This window comes from Mustela putorius, unplaced genomic scaffold, assembly GCF_011764305.1.
Source record: "Mustela putorius furo isolate JIRA1106 unplaced genomic scaffold, ASM1176430v1.1 tig00000145_pilon_pilon_pilon, whole genome shotgun sequence".
Lineage (NCBI taxonomy): Eukaryota > Metazoa > Chordata > Mammalia > Carnivora > Mustelidae > Mustela > Mustela putorius.
This window is the reverse complement of record NW_025421294.1, coordinates 44,383,622-44,399,856: the sequence shown is the minus strand read 5'-3', so window position 1 is coordinate 44,399,856 and position 16,235 is coordinate 44,383,622.

Here is a 16,235-nt window from a genome sequence, read left to right as displayed (position 1 = left end):
ACGAGTCACCAAATCTGAGGCATGGCATCCAATTTTAGACAGCTCTAATTATTTGATGGTTTTACTTAGGGAGAGCTAACATACAGCTGCTCTCTTTGACTTTATTCAACCCATCATTCCATATAAATGCTAGATCACTCATCCTCTAAGTCCTTTCCTTTCTGGGCTAAACATAAGCCTCATTGTCCCTTGAATGAAGACAGTTTGCATCTTTGTCCTCACTGGAGTTCCCATCACTATTACTGAGCCAGAAACTGTACTTAGTATTTATTATCTCACTTAATAATCACACTAATCCTAAAGAAGTGGATGCTATGACCACCTTCCCCACACACATTATTTTAGGTAGCAGATGCAGAAACAAACAAATAAACAAAATAGTAAGGTGGCCCAAAATACACAGCCAGTATGAGCTAAAACTTGGCAATATGATCTATTGACTAAACTGTGAAGCATTACAATAACACGGACGGGCTCAATATTATAAATATTATCTGTATAATACAATTAAATAAAAACTACATTCCAAATGTGACTTCACCAAAGCAAAGAACTTTGCTTGTTTTGCCCTGAACACCCTAATAGAGATCAAAAAATAACATAATTTTTTTTTCTTGGAAAACCAAGCAAGAATATTAATTAGGGATACAATCATCTAAATCCCATAAAGCATAATATACTGCCCTGGAAAGTCCACAGGAACATTAAAAATCTCCTTCAGGGGCACCTGGATGGCTCAGTGGGTTAAAGCCTCTGCCTTCGGCTCAGGTCATGATCCCAGGGTCCTGGGATTGAGCCCCACATCGGGCTCTGTGCTCCGCAGGGAGCTTGCTTCCTCCTCTCTCTCTCTCTGCCTGCCTCTCTGCCTACTTGGGATTTCTCTCTCTGTGTCAAATAAATTAAAAAAAAAATCTTTAAAAAAAACAAAAACAAAAACTCCTTCAAATCTTTGACAAGACCTGTATTTCTGAGAGAAGTAAGTGATAATAATGAACAGAACCCTCTTTTTATTTTGAGAGGAAACATACTTAAAGGAAAGAGGAAATGCTAATCTCTCTTCTTTCTGGAATGTGGGGATAGGTTTCCCATAAGACAATTCAAATAAGAAAAATGGTGGGAAAAAAATAAGGTTTTAAAATACTGATTTAATTACTGTTATTTTTAGCCAATTGGAAATGACTACCTTGATAGACATATTGAGAAGGACTTCGAACTGAATCTGTTGTTAGTAGGAAAGAGTGCCATAATCAATTAGTCATGCCTGTCATGGGTTCATGACTGGGGAAGAGCAGCATATGCGATATATTTGCTATTACTCAATATTGTTTAGTCTAGCCCCTTTCATGTTTCTGTGAAATCCCAGGACACTTACTACTCTCATAATACTTGTGGGGTCATTAAGATATAACACAAAGAATATGCCTCTATACCTATCATTCTTGATTACTCCCCAATAATAAGCTCTATTGGTTATCAGTCTTTTTTGATCTTCATACGTCTCCCACCTCAGCTTTCTCCTGCCCCTCATGTCCTCAGAAATGTCTCTCTGCCACACACATGCACAGAACACACTCGAAAGCATCCTTTCTTTTATGTGCATTGGGCATCATTTTTTTCATGAGAAATGAATTCTCTTTGCATAGAGAATATATTTGCCTTACTGTAACTGAATCCTGACTCCATTAGGACATGTTTCCCATCGAGTTCTCAAGAGAAACTTGCATTCCCCAGTGGCTCACAGAGCTGAGGAGAAAGCGATAACTTCATCCTCCTCCTCACTCACTAGAGCTACGCAAGACTTTCAGACTATATCCTCCATATACATGCACTCTTCCTGCTTTCAAAACCATAGCACTCAGCAATCTACTCTACACAATATCTTATCTATCAGTTTTATAGTCATTTTCCCTCATCCACTGAATATTCTGGTACCTGTTCCATAGTTCTTTTTTAAAAAATTACTCTACTAGTCTCAGTGTTTTAAAAAAGACCATGGAAAATCTACGCAGTATCCTAACATTTCATATCATGTAATATGATCTCTTTTCAATATTAGTTTTTCCCCCTCAGTGTCACATATTGAATTTTATTCTTACCTCTTCTACTTCCAAAATCTGCAGGCTCTGAAATCCCACTCTCAGATGAAAGTCTTCAATCATCAAATTTTTGTTGTTGTTGTTTTCTATGTTCACCCACCACAATGATTCAACTTCATTAAGATCAGAAATTCCTGGCTCTTTTTCTTCTCCATACCTTTACTTGCTTTCTTAAATAGTTCAGTCTGACATACATACCTTTAGAAATCATCCTCAATTCCTATGCTCATTTGTTTTTCCAACTCATCGTTCAGAGGAAAGAAAAAAAAAAGAGAGACCTTGGATGACTTAAGGTATTCATCTTTCTTCAACTGTGTGTGGGTTGCTTAACACTCTTAGAACAAAACAAAACAAATACTGTTTTGTGGCATCATTTTCATTTTCCCCATTTTTATTTTCTCCTTGTCAGGCTTACTGTTTCACTTCGGTGCTTTAGCTCATCCGTGTCTCCCCCCCACCCAGAGACCTCACACTGTTAATATCCCCTCTTTTTCTAGTCTCCTCAACCTCCTTCTTACTGTCTTTTCCCCATATATGGGAAAATGTTCAGGTTTCTCTCATATTTTAAAAACTATTCTCACCTAATTTTATCTTCACACTCTAAATAACACCTTCTCTCTCTCTCTCTCTCTTTCCCTCTCCCTCTTTATTTTCCTGAGGGTAAAGTTTCCTGGGGGAATTGTCAACTATACTCATGGTTTCTTCTTTATCAGATGTAATTGCTTGGCTTCCTCAAAAACTGCAAACATACTTAATGTTTTCTCTGGTATTTCAAAGTTTTTCTCAACAAGGGCACTCATGTTCCTAAATCCAATAGACAGGATGCTGTTCTTTTCTTACATGTTATCTGCCGCTTCCAGTCAGTGAATGGGAGACCAATTAGGCACAAACAAGTCAGCGGCAAGAGATTGGGAGCAGGGGACAACAGTCGAAAAGACTGCTGCCCCAAGCAACTCCACAGTCTCGCTTTTATTGGATAGAAACAATAGTCCACAGAAGAGTCGATGAAGGTCAAACGTTAGTCATATGCCTTGTAGATAAACGAGAAGGAGGGCAAAACATGTCTGTACAAGTAGTATAAAGTTTATAGTTGAACAAGCACATTCAAAGGCCTTATCTAAGTAGCCACAGGTGCTCTACTGGGCGGGGAAAGGGGAGATAACGGAAAAATGAAGCAGGCGGCGTTCCGCCCTGAGCGAGCCGGGCATCCCCAGCCGCTCAGCTTCAAGGCCGCATATCGTCCTCTCCCCCAGAGGCCTGTTGCAGTATCTGTTTATCTTAAGGCTGTATCTAAATGTGCTTGGTAACTAGTAAAATTTCCCAGGGGGTTATGTTTTAAGTAATACATTGTTCTGAGGGGCAGTTGCAGTTATCTCAAAGTGTTATAAATGGCTTGACCATTTTTTTCTATTTTTAAATTAGGGTAAAGTTTATACACAGTGAAAAACTGACCCTTAAATGTACATTTCTGAGAGTTTGACAAATACATACAATTATATAGCCGCCATTAAATTGAACATATAGCCTAGTTCCATTGTCTCCAAAATTTCATCTATGTCCCTTGTAACTCTTTTCAAGAGTCTACTAATGACTGATCTGTTTTCTGTCCCTTTTGCCTTTTCCACCATGTTGTATAAATAGAGTTATATAATATGCAAACTTTTAAATAATTTTTTTAAAAGATTTTATTTATTTATTTGACAGACAGAGATCACAAGTAGGCAGAGAGGCAGGCAGAGAGAGAGGAAGGGAAGCAGGCTCCCTGCTGAACAGAGAGCCCGATGAGGGACTCAATCCCAGGACTCCAGGATCGAGACCCGAGCTGAAGGCAGAGGCTTTAACCCACTGAGCCACCCAGTCACCCCAATATGCAAACTTTTAAACCCAGCTTCTTCTACTTAATATAATACATTTGATATGCAATTCACCATCATGTTATAGTAAATGTCAGTAGTTTTTTTTATTGCTGCTAGTCTTCTACTGTATGGATATACCGTATTTTAACCATTCACCAATTTAAGGATATTTGGGTTATTTCTAGTTTGGGACAGTTAACAATAAATCCTATATAAACTTTCAGATACAGATATTTGTGTGAGTATAAGTTTTAATATATTTTGGACAAGTGTCTAGGAATAGGATAGCTGGGTCATATACTAACTGTATGTTTAACTTTATGAGAAACTGTCAGACTGTTTCCAACATGGTTGTACTTTCTGTACTACCTCCAGCATATTAGAAGAGTCCAATTGTTCCATATCATAGCATAATTTGGTACTATCAATTGCTTTTCTCTTTTTTTCTCAGTCTAATAAATAAATGGAATAACACACTGTGGTTTTAATTTGCATTTTCCTAAAAAATTATGTTGTGGAACACATTTTCATATGCTTACTTGCCATTTGAATATCTTCTTAATGAAGCATTTGTTCAGATATTTTGACCGTTTTTAAAATTCGGTTATTTTATTATTAGAGCTTTGAGAGTTCTTATTATACTCAGGATAAAAGTCCCTTATCAGATATAGTGTTTGCAAATGTTTTCTCTAAATCTTTGGCTCATTTCCTCATCATGTTAAAGGTGTTCAGTTTTCTAAATTTGATGAAGTCTGGATAGCAATTTTTTCTTTTATGGATTATGCTTTTGGTGTCATAGCTATGAAATCTTTACCTAAAAATTTCCCCCATGCTTTCTCCTAGACATTTTATAGTTTTTTTTTATTGTTTTTAAGATTTTACTTTCAAGAGTCTTAATACCCAAAATATATACCCAACATACAATCCCAAGATCAAGAGTTGTATGTTCTACCAACTGAGCCAACCAGGCGCCCCTAGACATTTTGTTTAAGTTTTCCTTTTAGATCTATGATCACTTCTGAAGGCTGAATTCTTCCTCCTCATCCCCTAACTCTTCGTCCTCCTCCCCCATCCCCTCCCATTCCCCTTTTGCTCCCCTCTCCTCCTTCTCCTTTTTCTTCTCCTCTACCTCCTCCTCCTCTTCTTCTTCCTCCACTCTCTCCTCCTTCTTCTCCTTCCTCTCCCCACTCCTCATCCCCTATCCAGTAGTCATTTAGCCACTCTATTATCTTGAATATCTCTGAAATTAATCTATGCCTCTTCAACCATTGCCATTACCTCTATGGTGGGTTTCATCATCTCTATCCACAATATATAATAATAGCCACTCAACTGGCCTTTTTTCTAGTTTACCTCATATCCTGTGTAAGGCATTCTTTAAACTGCATCTGTATTTCTATCCTATCTACTGTCATATTTATGTGTGTATCTTTGGGGAAATCGAGGGTTTCTAAGCTTCAGGATTTTGCTTTTTTTTTTTTTTTTTTTAAATCTATATGCAGAATAGTGTAGTTTTATCACCTGGTTGTTGATAAAGTTCAATAACTGTACATGACAGGACACTTTATAAAATATAAGACTTTTACAAAATACTTATACCTCTCATTGCCTATTATGGTTGAAGTCCCTTCATTTCTCATCTGTGAATTAATTTTCTGTAAACCCAACCTACAAAATTGCCTATTACAATTATAAAAATTTCATACTGTTTGCTTCATTTCCATTGTAACCATGAGGATATATTAGCTCTAAGAATTACACAAATTCTTTCTATTGAATAAACTTTGAAAAAAAATTACATGAGTAACTTTCTTACATTAAAGACAACAGGCCTGCACTATTTACATTAAATCTAATGTAAGTTAAAGGATATTTCATCCTCTCAGATACCTTTATGATTAAGAGATTAAAGTACTTCATATACTTGCACAGTTAAAATCTCAATTTTTAACAACCTTAAATAAGAATGTATGATAATCATGATTCATATAATTCAGTATATAAAAATTATCCATAAGTTTATTACATTACTCAACAAAAAAAGTTTTTAGAAGTTACTGCTCACACTAAAAATGAAAACATCTTACTATATTTCATGTCTTGTTTTGGAAAATTAAATCAGTAGCCATTCATGGCCTATGAATATGATACACATTGCCTATGATTTGCAAGTTACCTAACAGTTGCATTCTTTTTTTTTTTTTTTTTTTAAAGATTTTATTTATTTATTTGACAGAGAGAGAGATCACAAGTAGGCAGAGAGGCAGGCAGAGAGAGGGGGAAACAGGGTCCCCACTGAGCAGAGAGCATGATGCGGGGCTCGATCCCAGGACCCTGAGATCATGACCTGAGCCGAAGGCAGTGGCTAAACCCACTGAGCCACAAAGGTGCCCCCCTAACAGTTGCATTCTTGGTATTTTTATATACCTATATATTTGGAAACAGTAGGCAAAATGAAGAGAGACAGTATCTAAATGTATATTTTACATTGGGCTCAAACATCAAGACAGTAACCTAGGAAAAAATAACTTTATGTGAAAGAAGATTTTGTGGATTAAAGTTTATCAACTTAAAAAGAACCTATTTTTCTGCTCTCAATACATATGAATTCTGAAATATAGGAAATTTGAGAACTGGGGCATTTTATAATGAGCTTAAAGAGCATTGGTTCTCAATAAATATTTATTTTTTAAGTGAGTAAATAAGTGAATAGATTATTGACAACTTAAATGTCTGACAACTTTCATATAGAAAACTCTGAATTCTTTTATCCAGGGCTTTATCTTTACATGTATCTTTTTTAAAATGGCAAACTATGAAAAAATCACTAACATCTTGAGTTTCATCTTGTGGTCCCTGTCTCTGTAGGCTAGTAGGCCCCTCTCTTTTTCTCAGAGTTTCCAATTGTATAATTGCTTTAAGTTGTGATCATCTGACCAGATGCCTGAAAATTACCTGATCTATTTAATATAACTTGTTTAGCTGAATCAATTTAATTTCCAGGCCATATGTTCACACAATTATTTCACTTAATCCATTTCAAGGTGGCTTCCTCTTTTGCGCCTTGCTGATTCACCTCCCTTTGATTGATCCAGCTCTAGAATAAGTAATGACCTACATGAGAATTTTAAAATAACACTGCTGAAATATCAAAAGACACATTCTATTCATCTTCTCAAGCCAACCATTCCAGGAATAATAAGTCGTCTTTAAATTCTCTGTCTTGCCTTTTTCTTTCACGGAAAATGAAAGGCTTATAAAAGGTATGTCCTGATCATACCGACAAATTAAAATATGAATATTGGATTATCACTGAAGGTCCAATAAATTCCAGTTAAATCAAAATATGATCCATTACATTTTCTGTAGTAATTTATCAAAAGTCCCCTTTCACTTTTTTGTGTGCTGTGCAAAACCGAACATTTAATAAATATGACAAAAGACAATCTAATTAACCATTTTCCACTTAGAAATTTAGGGAGTTCTATTTTCTCACCTTTTTATATTAATTTGATTTTTAAAGTTTCTTGACTGTACCTGACTTGGAATAGTTTTAGCTAGATTATCAAGTTTTGTTTCAATGTATAGTTTTGTTAGGAAAAATAATGAAGACTTAAATGATATTATTCTGTTCTGTGTAAATTGACCCAAGTTTGTTCCTGTTTGTCTCATTTTGATGATCATCATGAATAGAGGGAAATAAAAGGGGATGGAGGGAAATAGTTTTCTTTTTTGGCATTAATCAACCCCCTTGCCACCCTCCTCCATCCTAGAGTCATGATAGAACCCCATTAGACTTTTCTTACATGAGGTTGTCTGTAGTATCAGAATATTTGCAATGCCTGCCACCCTTTTTATTACTGATAGATATGGGGAAATGGCCAATTTCTGTACCTTATTTCCTTACGTAGCAATTCTCGCTTTGACATAAACTCTTCTTTACTCACTAACTTGAATAGTTTAACATTAAGTTTCATTTGTTTGGGGGAGTATTTTTAAAAATTAAAATAACATTATTAGTATTTCAAAGAAGTATATTAACCATGAGATCTTTGTATTTCAGATAAGAGCCATTAGTATTAAATTTCAGATCATTGATAATTTATTCTTTCAAAAGGAAGAAGTTGACTTACACAGCCTGACTTTCAGTAAGAAGTAGTGGCCCTAGCTCTGGGAGTGTTGTAACCTTACTTTGTCCTTAACCCACTAAATCTAACAGATGGGTGGAAAATTCATTAATTTTCACCATGGAGTATTACATTTTTGGGCTCTAAATAGATTCGATTATGTGAGACCTGTCAACTCCTATTGATTTACCTATTTCCTCCTGAATTTTTAAAATAGTTCTTATTAGAGGCTAGCACATTTTTCAACAATATTCCCTATAGAATCAAATAATGAGAAATTATTTGTTGATTGACTAAAGCAACAGATATTATGTGATTTACAAGGTAACTGAAAAAAATACATCATCTAAAAAAATATCAAATTAGATTAAACCTAAATATTTAAGTTCTGTAATACAAAAAAAGTGTATCACTCATTCTGCAAACTTAACTAAAAATTTGTGAGTTCAATGAGTACATTTTAAAGGCCCAATATGTACAGAATTAGATAGGGTATATGTAACTGATGCTCTCAGGGACCTAATGAGATCCCCTTATTTTGATCATTTCATTGCACATGTGCCAACGGGCTATCATCAGCACTTGCATTCTCTGTCTAGGGACTTTCTCTGGCTGCTTGGCTATTTTATTGCCTATGGGACAAGCTGGACCATTATCTCTCTAGAAGCGGCTTTAACTAAGGAACAATGCAAGTTGATATATAAATATACTTATTCTTACCTCTTAGGTTGGGATAAGTCAGGTTTTTTACTGGGTCCCAGATTTCTCTAGGATTCAGTTTTGTTTACCCTGAAAAGTAACTTGCTTAAAAAATAAACGCTGACTGACCATCTTCCCTAGTTTGCTTCCCATTCCCCTAGTGTTTTGACCAACAATGACATTCCAAAATAACTACTTGTACTGGAATCCTTGCCTTAGAATATGCTTCTCAGGAAACCAAACTAAGACAGTGAGATATAGATGATATTCATACAGATATAGATACTAATTTAGATATAGATGTAGATATAGGTTTACATGATTCACCATCATCATCATCAGGATGAGATGCTGGTCATCAATTTTAGATTATATTTCAAAAATAATTTACGGTTTATATTGAAACCACATTTTATAGTCAGCACCTCTTCCTGTATAAAGTCCACTAGTGGGGTGCCTGGGTGGTGCAGTGAGTTAAGCCTCTGACTTCAGCTCAGGTCATGATCCTGGGGTCTTGGGAATGAGTCCTGCATCAGGTTCTCTGTTCAGCAGAGAACCCTCCCCTCCCCAAGCCTGCCTCTCTGCCTACTTGTGATCTCTCACTGTTAAAGAAAGAAAGAAAGAAAGAAAGAAAGAAGGAAAGAAAATCTTAAAAAAAAATAAAGTCCACCAATAAGTTCCAATGAATAAAATGATGGCAGTTCAGGAAAAAAAATTGTTATGTCTAGAAAAAAATAGGAACATAAAGTAATGAATTTTGCATTGATACTATTTATTGGTAGAGTCGTTTCTCTTATTTTTTAGACTGCAGAGTATGAGTAATAATGAATTTATCTCAGTTTTTATTATCCTTATCTCTATAGCCAATTTCAGTTGCAAATAAACACAGTTTTGTTTTTATCTCGCTTTGAGATAGAAACTACAAACAAAAATAGGGTCTTTAAAAACAAACATTTTCTTTTAAGGGTTTCTAAAGTATTATAATTCTAATTCAATTTTAACTCTTAACTCTTTTTAAAAAATCAAGTTAATGCTTATAGCATTACAAAATATCATATTATTTCCCAAGGGTACCAAAGATGTCACTGAAGTAAATGAAACTGAACTTCTGGATGTTGCATTCACATAAATGCTTTATGAAAGATAACAGTAGTTTAAGACAAAAAATTTTGCAAAAATAGTGCAGGGAGTCCCTACATCTACTCATTTACAATTCCTTCATGTTCAACTAACAATGGTCTTTTATGTATTTGTAGTACATCGTCAGAACAGGAAACTGCTATCGGTGTAATACTGTTAACTAAAACATAGACCTTTGGGGTGACTGGGTGCCTCAGTGGGTTAAGCCTCTGCCTTCAGCTCAGGTCATGATCTCAGGCTCCTGGGAAAGATCAAGCTTCACATCTGGCTCTCTCCTCAGCAGAGAGCCTGCTTCCTCCTCTCTCTCTCTCTGACTTTCTGCCTGCCTTTTTGTCTGTTGGTGAACTCTGTCTGTCAAATAAATAAGTTAATTAAAAAAACAAAAAACAAAAAACATAGACCTAAGACAGATTTCACCAATTTTTATATGCACTCTAAGTGTGTTCCTGTGTGTCTCTGTGTGTCTGGGTTTGTGTATGTTTCTAGAAAATTTTATCACAAGAGTAGCTTTGAGTTACTGATGATTTTAGAATATAGGTGAGGTTCAGTGGGGTGGAGTCCAGAGCCGATGAACAAGAAAGAATTCTTGAGACATCTTTGGTGCAAAATGGTGGTTTATTAAAACATGGGGACAGGACCTGCTGGCAGAAAGAGCTGCTGCCCGGTGGTTGTGAGGGGTGGCAGGTTATGTACCAAGGGGGTGGGGGAAGTAAGGAAAAGAGAGGTTTCAATAGAACTTTCATATGCTAAAGAGGACCAACAAGATACCAGAGGCCTGGAGGCCTTGCCATTGTCAAGGTTATTTTTCCCTCTAGCAAGGTATTAACATGAAGATAGTTGGGAGATTCCTAAAGAATCTTCTAAAGAATCCTAAAGTGGAGGTGGGGGAAGGTTGTAGGGTGTCAGCTTTTGCTTTGTCCTTAGCCAGCCTTCTGTTCCCTCATCAGTCACCATCTCCTCAATCTGGAAACAGAACTGTTCCATCACCAAGAAGATACTACTTAATGTTACCTCTTAATATTTACATCCGCCCTCAACCTTAACTCTGGGCAATCATTGACCTTTTCTCTACCACTGTAACTTTGTCACTTTGAGAACATTGTGTAAATGAACTAATAGCACAATATGTAAACTCCTTGAGATTGCTTTGTTATTTTTTTCACTCAGCATAATATCCTTGAGATTGGTCCAAAGTCCCTGCAAGTATCAGTAATTTGTTGCTTTTTATTGCTAAGTAGTATCTCATTATATGTATGTACTATCTATCTTCACTATTTACATGTTGAAAGACATTTGCTATGAACATTTGCATATACTTTTTTGTGAACATTAGTTTTCATCTCTGTAAGATACATGCTTATGAGTATATTTGTGGGGTGCATGTAGGTTTATGTTGGTTTTAAAAGAAATGCTAAACTATCTTCCAGAGTTGCTGTACTGTTTGTACTCTCAACAACCATGCATGGGACATCCAGTTTTTTTCTTTTTATATGTAAATATATATATATATATATATATATATATATATATATATATATATATATTTACTTTGACAGAGAGAGATCACAGGTAGGCAGAGAGGCAGGCAGAGAGAGAGAGAGAGAGAGAGAGATGAAGAAGCAGGCTCCCTGCTGAACAGAGAGCCTGATGCGGGACCCCGAGATCATGACCTGAGCTGAAGGCAGAGGCTTAACCCACTAACCCACCCAGGAGCCCATCCAGTTTATTTTCATTCTGAACATCAGTTACATGCTTTTTTTGGCTATCATACAAATCACGTGATCACTCTAGAATGCTGATTCTCAAATGACTTAGTTGATTATACCTAAAATCACTCAGGGAGCACAGACGCAGATGTCGCCATTATTATTAATGATAACAGCAACAGTTTACTGCATTTATAGTGGCCTAGGTTGGCCCTAGGCTATTTAGTTTCCACAATAACTCTTTCAAGTATGTTATTATTATCACCTTAATGATAAAAAAATTAGACTAGAGTGATTTAATAACTTACTGATGTTCACACATATAGTCAAGGAGAGTGTCAGTGTTCTAATTTCAGTTTGAATTCCAAATCAAAGCTACTTCATTCATAATATAAATTCATGAACAGAGGCTGGATGTGAAAAAAAAATGACAGTAATTAATTTGTTGGGATGAATTTCCCTCAGCTAAGGTTAGTGTTTACAATGCTGGTGACTAATTTGTAAGGTGAAAGAAGTTTAGATCCTCTCTCATATACCTTTGAGATATAAAGCTCAAGATACAAATTTATGAAGAGTAATATTGTTTTGTAGAGAAGAATGACCATTTTTGAGAGATGTCATTTATTTATTTGAGAAAGAGGGAGAGGGTGCACACATTTACCCATGGGAACACAAGCAAGGAGAGATCCCCCTGAGCAGAGAGCCAGACTTGGGCCAATAGATTCCAGGAACCCAGGATCATGACCTGAGCCAAAGACAGACACTTAACCATCTGACCCACCCAGGCACTCCAAAGAATGACCATTTTAGTTAAATATATGTCTCAAATATTTGCAGGCCATGTTATTTTTGATATCAGAAATTTACTGAAATAATACCAATAAGAAAGATACTTTTAAAGGTAACGGAGACATGACTTTCTGTATATTAAATTTGGAAAATGATGTCTTATAGCAAACTTATATCTTATAGAAATTGTATTTTCTAGATAAGTGTTCCTATGAGTACTGGATAACCAAAAGACCATAATCTAATTCAAGATAAAATGGTTTAGTAGAAAATAATTGAGTTTTCTATTGCTTGCCATATACTGAGAAATGATGTTGTATATTCATTTAATATAATGAGAATCTCATTTAAATGACATCTATGTAAACATTTGATGTACCGAATGATGTTGGATTTGTACTCCGCTTTTGCTGACATGTTAGCATCTGTCTTCAATCTGTTAGAAGAATGAGCTTCCAGGTTGTTGTTTGTTTATTTATAATACTGCAGATTTTTTCCATGGCAATAGGAAAGACTTACTGGAAAGATGCTTTCTTCTAACCTTAAGAATTATAGTCTAAATCACTAGTTTAAAAGTGTCAGTTTGTAGGCTAAATTTTTAATTGAAATGTGTATGTAAGTTACCTAGCCTGGAGCAGTAAGGTAAAGTATCACCACACAAATATAATCACTCTTGTGAAAAAATACCACTACTTAAACAACATCTCAGATGCAAAATCCCTGCCTATCTCCCCACCCCTAGGATTGGAAATAATCATTCACCAGCTCTGTTCTAACTCCTAATAACCCAAAGGATACTTATAAACTACATTCCCTTCCTTTTACATGTGTACCTTAGATTTGCCTTTTATAGGACTGAGGAAGAATGGTGAAACTTGCTACAGCTAATTTAATTGGATAGGGCAGAAATGTAACATATTAATCCAGTCACACTGAGAGGCTTTACTCATAACCTTCTGATACACTACATGTGTGAAGTGGGCTCTTTTAACACCTCGCCATGTTCTGATATCCGAGGATAACTGTAGCTTTTTCCATCTTGCGATGGATCCTGCTTCCATTGATTGATTCTGCTCTTGGGCTTTCAAGTGGGGATAGCTCTTTCCTGCTTCAGAAAACTCATACAGTCATTCCTTGCTGTTGAAATGCCCTTGTCCAAACCCCAGTTGGCCATATCAATGCATCACTCAGCTTTACTTCCCCAGACTTCCAAATCGACATCAATGTTTCTGATATACTCTCTCATATTCTCCAGTTTTAATTTGTATGTATTATTACAAAATATGACAAATGTTATTTGCATGATTATTTGTTTAAAGGCAGACTTCTACATTAAAATGGAGACTCCATCAGGGAACGACAAATCTTTCTCCTACATATTTAGTGCCATGCCTGATCCCAGTTGTGCAGAAAGAGTTCAATAAATATATATTATGTGAATCAGCTGCCCATAAATACCTGCTCTGCTAGTTTATAGGAAATTTCTGAAAAGGTTGCTATTAAGCAAACCTTTTGGTTTTAAAATAGAATCCAAGGTCAGAGCAAGTCAAGGATCAAGTTTCCAAATGAGGTACTCATTAACTTTGAACAAAATTATACTATAGCTCTTTATAGGCTAGAAATACATGTTTCTTAATCTAATGCATGGACAGTATTATAATTATTAGTATAATTATATGATTTGGCTAAGGTTTTATGTAGAATTCTCAACGGAGAGATTCCCTCTGACCAAGTAAATTTGTTGACCAGCCAAGCTTTACTACAATTCATTCTGCAAAAATGGTGCAAATTCAACTGTGAAAAAAAATATCACACTTTTTGCCTTACATAGAATATTTCACTCCCACCTTCTCATAGGTGGGGCATTATGGCTATGATTAAGACTTTGAAAAATAATGTTTCTTGAATTCTTTAAACAATGAGGTTTTTTCTTGGGGAAAATATTAAAATCAAATTAGATTTGTTAAGGTATTGCTATGACAAAAATGATTGTCCAGATCTTTCCTGGATAATGGATTAATGGTAGGAAAATCATTTATTATTTTATTCAGGTGATAAATATTTTAATTATCTATAAATTTTAAAGGACCAATATAATTTGGCCCAAGAAACACTATTTATTAAGATATTTGGCTAGTTTTCTAAAATGTGTAACATTAATATAGCTTTGGTTTGGTATTATTCATATTTTCTCCTAAATTTTAGGATTAATATAGATATTAAAAATTTGTTTAATATCTTAAGCTTAAAAAATTCTGTGGATATTTTAAACATTTTTTAAAACATTACTTTCTCTTGGACCACTAACAGAAAACTAAGTCACCTGGATAAGTACTAAGCTTTTATTGATACAGTAAGAAATTAAAGGTTTCAACTTCAAAATTTGACAATCTTGTAACTTAAAAGCATATTTATTTATTTTTAAGAGCATATTTAAAATATAGTTAAAATTATTTAAAATAATAAACATGAAAAGGATTCTAAATGACCCCAAATATGTAAATTATATACATTATATAAATTCTGACTATAAGCATCATACTTTTTATATTTTCTTTAGTCTGTAAGGGCATGCTAGAACATGATCTCAGGCCATAATTTTATTATGATGTGACTCTATGATGACTTACGGTAAAATGAAGGTAATGCAAATACTTATTTAGGTTAATGTTCATTAGCATATTCTTCCCAATATGAAGAATGATGACTATTTATCAAAATAAAGGGCCACCTGACTTAGTTTCCTGAAAGAAGTAAACAAAATTAAATCTATCCTTGCATATATAGTTTCCTTAAGGTATAAAGCTATCTATATTTTTTACAAGAAAATAAACAACCATATCAAGAAATTTAAAGGATATTTGATTTTCCTACACCATGTCTATTCTAAAGTATGTAGATCTATATAATCAATACAAAACAAAATCAGGTTTCCTATCCATAACTGTATCAAGTAAAAGTAGTACTAAATCAGAAGGTCCTTGGGGATGCTGGGAAGAGATCATGGTCAACGTGATACATATGGCGATCACTTTATGGGTCTGCAAGGAAGAACATCAAAAAGGCATCCACCCTCCAGAACACGTGCTTGTGTTAATTAGAAACCCAGACACCTCTCAAGTGGGCAATTCCACAGAGGATGCACCAGGGGCAGGGGCAGCAGAAACTGATATTTTTAACATTGATTAATGATTTTTGTCAAGCAGAGTCATCCCTTGAAGGGTACTGTTCTAGGGCAGCTCCCAATGTGAGGAGACTCCACTTTCATGGACATTTTAATGATGTTCAGAAAAGAGAAGAGAGGTCAGCATTTCACCCAACCTTCACTCAAAAGTAGGGCTCCTACTGCCACCCTGCTTCTACCTGAGCAATAAGCCTCCCAAGAATTGCTAGAAAAACCAGATAACAGATAAATGATCAATATTCTTCTCATGTTTCATATAGCCTTCAACTCAGCATGCTTCTATCATTCAGAGTTTATTGAAAGTTAGCTGAAAATTACTGCATGTTTTTCTGCCATTTCAAACTATTGAACTTGGAAAGCACACAGCTTTTAAATTAAATTCAAGGGAGACTAGTTTTTGCATAAAAGAAAAAAATTCTAACAGGTGTAAGAAAATGGGATTTAGACTAGGAAGACAAGTGAATGTTTTATGAAATTTGAACTGACTCACAACAATCAGAATACAACCAGCAGTGGCTTAGGGATTAATCTTTAAAGAAGACTGGTGACTGTGTCATGCTGATACATGCATCTCCCAAGAATTGACTGGCTTGTGTTTGCTTAGTAAAGATTTCCTACAGGTTATCCCAGTTAAGCTT